General features: G+C 48.0%; 1 protein-coding gene across 3 annotated transcripts in view; it reads right to left on the bottom strand.

Annotated features, from left to right (window-relative positions):
• Positions 1 to 5,213, bottom strand: part of Wrap53 (WD repeat containing antisense to TP53) — an 18,088-nt gene that overhangs the window by 2,647 nt on the left and 10,228 nt on the right. The window lies entirely within an intron of this gene.

Genomic DNA, 5,213 nt, shown 5'->3' with positions numbered 1-5,213 from the left:
TTTTTTTTTTTTTTTTTTTTTTTTCCGAGACAGGGTTTCTCTGGGTAGCCCAGGCTGGCCTCAAACTCACCGAGATCCACCTGCCTCTGCCTCCCAAATGCTGAGATTAAAGGCTTGCGCCATCACCTCCAGGCCATAAATTTTTTTTAAACACTTACACAAGACACAAATAATACCCTAATCTAGAGACAAAGAACCAAGCAGGTTCTATGCCATTTTACCCTTTAAAGATTATCAGGCCTTAGGATTTAGCTCAGCGGCAAAGACTTTCGACTACTGTGTGTGTGCTCACACATCACGCTACACACATGTGGAAGTCGGGGAACAACACATCCTCCCTTTCCCACATGGGGGTCCTGGAAATCTAACTCAGATCTTAGATTTGTGCCCCCCAGACAGGGTTTCCCAGATCCCAAATGGGCCTTGAACTTCTGAGCTCCCTGCTGGCACCTCCAGGGGACCAGGTTGCAGGTGCATTATCACACCTGCTTATGCCCTGCTGGGGAAGGAACCCAGGGCTTCATGCACGTGAGACAAGTGTTCTACCAACCAGGCTCCATCCCCAGGAAATGTACAAACATTTAACAGCAAAATAAGGGCCACAGACACACCTCAGTGGGAGAATACTTGCCTGGCAGGCGCCAGGCCCCAGGTTTAATCTTTACTACCACAAACAAGCAAATGCCTATAGCCTTTCTATCCAGTTGAAGAAAAGGTCAGAGTGTGGTATCTCTTGCCTGTAATCCCAGCACTTGAATAGAGACAGGAGTCCCTGTGCGTTCAAGACCAACTTGGAATACTTAAAGAATTCCAGGTCAGGACTGGCAAGATGGCTTAGTGGATAAAGGCATTTGCCTTTTATCAGGTGGATCAAGGCCAGCCTTCTTCTTTTGTTCTTCCAGACTGGGTTTTTGTGTAGCTTCAGAGCCTGTCCTGGAACTCACTCTGTAGACCAGGCTAGTCTCTAACTCACAGAGATCCACCTGCCATTGCATCTGGATTGCTGGGATTAAAGGTACAGGCCACCATGCCTGGCAAAAATAATAATTTTTTTAAAAAAGGGGGGGCTGGAGAAATGGCTCAGTGCCCTGGCTGCTCTTCCAGGGGGCTCAGGTTCAATTCCCAGAACCCACACAGCAGCTAACAACTGTCTCTATCTCCAAGATCTGATACCCTCACACACGTACACCAGGCAAACCTCAGACAAAAGATCAATGCAAGAGGCAAGCGGATCTCTGTGAGTTCAAGGTCAGCCTTGTCTACAAAGCAAGTTCCAGGAGAGTCAAAACTGTTACACAGAGAAATCCTGTTTCAGGGGGAAAAAAATTAAAACTAAATAAATAAAATCAATGCAGATTAAATAAATATATATTTTTAGACACTGCTTCAAAAGCTGGAACCCAGGGGCTGGGGTGTGGCTGAGCAGGCGGGTTGCTTGCCTAGCATTCACAAAACGCTAGGCTTGAACCAGGAATAAATGGCTCATGCCTGGAACCCCAGAATCTCAGCACTCCAGAGATAGGCAGGAGGATAAGAAGTTTAAAGTCAGCCAGGACTACTCGAAAGTCTGACTCAAAAACAAAATAAAACAAAAAAACAAAGAAAAATAGGAGTGAGGGTGTTGAGTCGGTTCAGTGGGCAAAGGTATGTACGGTGCAAACCTGGCAACCGTAGTTTGATCACTGGAACCCATGTAAAGACAGGAGAGGAGCTGGGCAGTGGTGGTGCACACCTTTAACCCCAGCACTAGGGAGGCAGAGACAGGCAGGTCTCTGAGTTCAAGCCAGCCTGGTCTATAGAGCGAGTTCCAAGACAGACTCCAAAGTTACACAGAGAAACCCTATCTTGAGGGGGGAAAAAAAAAAGAAGAGCACAAACCTGTCACCTGATTCTCATGAAGGCCAAAGCACACCTGTGCCCATGCCTTCGCATCACACACACGCTAATAAACAACAGCAATAAAAACAAATAATTTTAAGTTGACAGTTTTAGTGCTGTGCTGGAGTGTAGCTCAAAGTCCTGGCTGTGATCCTCACCACTACAAAAACAAACAATACAGGCAACGGCAGGAAGATAAAGAACGCCAGGCACTTTTAGATGTAGCTGCTGAGAGTAGAGAGCAAAAACAGGCAACTCTCACAGCTGGAGGCCGGTCAGCCTTTGGCTAAACTGTTCTGCTTGCTGGCTGTGAAATGGTGTTTCCTCATGGCATAACTTGGGATTTCCATCCATACCGTACAGTTGTAGGGTGAAGGTGAGACCGTTTGTCCTGTTATTTTTTATTTTTGTCTATATAGGGTTTCACTTAGTCCAGGCTGGCCTCAAATTCAATATGTGGCTGTCAAGGTTGGCCTTGAACTACTGTGTCTCTTTGTTTCCCAAGCTCTGGGATGAGCCTCACACGTGGCTTCATCTTCTCTGTATTTAGGCCCATCGCGCCATCATTTTTGCCTTTTTTCTGCTAGGGTGTTCTCTTCTCCACAGTTTACACAGTGTTTACACACTATGGACACCGATCCTTCGTAAGCTACTTGCTGACATCACCAACCACGACTTCATCTCCTGCCCCATCAGCCTGAATCCTACAGCTGACCGGCTGGGGCACAGCTCCACTCGCATCCCACAGGCACCTCAGACTCTGCTGCTCCGGGGCCCCACACCGGTTTGAAAGTCCACTCTGTGCTCCTATTACAGCTGCTTCAGCTGTCAACCTGGCGGAACTCTAGAGTCACTAAGGAAAAGGGAGCCTCAACTGAGGAATTTCACAGATGCCCTGTAGGTACTGTAGGCCTGTGGGCATTTTCTGGTTGATGTAGGAGGGTGCAGCCTGCTCTCGGTGGTGAGCCTAGAACATATAAGATAGCTGACCATAAGCTTGGGAACAGCCAGGAGGGAGGCAGTGCCACTTTTTGGTCTCAATCACAGCAGAAAAACGAACCAGAACAAAACCCATCCTCGATGGTCATCCTTTCTACTCCAGGTCTGTCCCAACACAAGGGTTTGCCAGTTCCCCTCCAGGGCTCCCTGGAATCTGTTTTCTCCCCTCCGTCCTCTCCTGATAGCCCATGACAAGCCACTACCTTCTTGGTAGCACCTCTGCAACAGCCTGAGTGTTCTCAGACCACCCACCGATCCCCAAGCTGGACGAGACCTTAGTAAGCTGGGGATCTACATAGAATCACTCTCCGGCTAAGATGTTTCAGAGACTCCATCACCTCAGCTACCAAGGCTCATCTCAGCCCACTTCCTTAAAACAATCACAACATCCACTGCTTTGACTCTCATGAGAGCAACTCCCCATGTTCTGAGCCACAGGCTTTCCAGAACTGGTCTTTGTTTCTAGTGTTATCCCTTCCCCTCCCCTGTGACTGACTCCCTATGTTCTGAGCCACAGGCTTTCCAGAACTGGTCTTTGTTTCTAGTGTTATCCCTTCCCCTCCCCTGTGACTGACTCCTCCGGCAGAATCGAATCTCTCCAGGTCCTAGGTGCTGCTTCCTCTGCTGCACCCTCCCTGCTTCGCATTCCCAAGCCCTCCAGGCTCCTCACTGCCATCCCGAACAGCGCGAGAGTCCTGTTGGCCCTGCTCATCACTGTCCTCTCAACGTCCAGGGCAAGATCACAGGCAAAGGATTTGCTCATTTGTTTACTTTCATTTTACATGTATGAGTGCTCTGCCTGCATGTGTGTATGCATGCCACGTGTGTGCCTAGAGTGCTCAAGGTCAGAAGAGGGCGTCTGATCCCCTGGAACTGCAGTCACAGGTGGTTAGGAGCCATTATGTGGGCGCTGAGAACTGAACCCAGATCCTGGGCAGGATCACTCTTAACCACCCCGTGACCTCTCCAGCCCCTGTAAGTAATGTTTTCATGAGCAAATGGAGACAGCAACACTGTTGCAGTAACATAGCACCCAAAATAATTAGATCGTGAATTAAGGAGTGAAGAGGGCGATTAGAAAGATTAGACAGGCTTAATGAGACCTGCTAATATAACGATGTGGAGCGGTAGGAAGGAGATTACAGGATGAGACCCCGGTTTCTGGCTTGGATCACTGAGGCCACAGAGATGGTGGAGGACTTATGAGACACAGAGAGGCTATGAAGCCAACATCCTCTGAAGTAGAATCAGAACAGACTTTGCAAGGATAGAAGAATCGCCTAGCTCTGGCCCTGGGGGATGAGGACACCTCTACCCCCAATCTGAAAAGGGTGTGAAAGATGCAAGGTCTCTGGAGAGGGCCAGAGTAGCAGCGAGAACAAGTGGGAGTTCTAGAAAGCTCTGTGAAAAGATGGAGACAGTAAGAGGGGACACTACATAGGGAGGGGAACTATTTCACACAGGTACACAGGAATTCAGTCATCTCTCAGTACCCAAGAGACGCTGATGCCAGGACCCTCCCCCACAACACCAAAGCTGTCGTGGTCAGTCCTACAGACCGTGTGTATGCTGCAGGATCTGCAGAGCCTACCCCTTTCTCAGATGCACCAATCTCTAGGTCACTTTTCATTACTAATAAAATGTAAATGACGCATTGAGAGTTGCTGTGCCGCACGCGGTGGAGGAAGTGTAGTAACAAGGGAAGAAAAGTTCAGGACAGACCCTCTGGGTTCTGTTTATTATTTAGTTATCTATTTATTTTTACACCCAGCCGCTGCCTTCCCCCATCCTGCAGATATACAGATGCCAGAAGCATGGACAGAGGACCAACTGTCTCCCAAACTGTGTTCTTACACGAGGCAAGCAGTGAGTTCTCAGACATGAAAAGTGAGAGGACTCAGCTAGAACTAACGGCACACGCCTGTAATTCCACACGTGGGAGGCTGAGGCAGGAAGAGCACAGCTTCCATCAGGGTCAGTCTGGGATACTAAGACTCAGTCTGAAAAAAAGGAGTCGGAGGTGATGACACAACTCTGGCTAACAAACATGTATAAAAACCAAGCAAGGGTTTGAACCCCAAAACTGGGGTAGGGGGAAAAAGCCAGAGAGAATACTTTTAAAAAAATGACGTTGCAGTAGAACAATTTCACCCACATATTTATAAACGCAAGAAAGTAATGATGTAAGAAAATTTTGAAAACAATTTCTGTATCATAAACCATTAATATACAGAGAAATACCTACACAGAGACATGTGCAGACTGTTGAGCTAAAGTGTTTTTTAAAATCTCATGGAAGAGCCAGGCGGTGGTGGCGCACGCCTTTAATCCCAGCA

The sequence above is a fragment of the Microtus ochrogaster genome, chromosome 7 (assembly GCF_000317375.1).
Source record: "Microtus ochrogaster isolate Prairie Vole_2 chromosome 7, MicOch1.0, whole genome shotgun sequence".
In the NCBI taxonomy this organism is placed as follows: Eukaryota; Metazoa; Chordata; class Mammalia; order Rodentia; family Cricetidae; genus Microtus; species Microtus ochrogaster.
The sequence above is the reverse complement of the archived record's forward strand: the minus strand, read 5'-3'. Positions and strand labels throughout refer to the sequence as shown.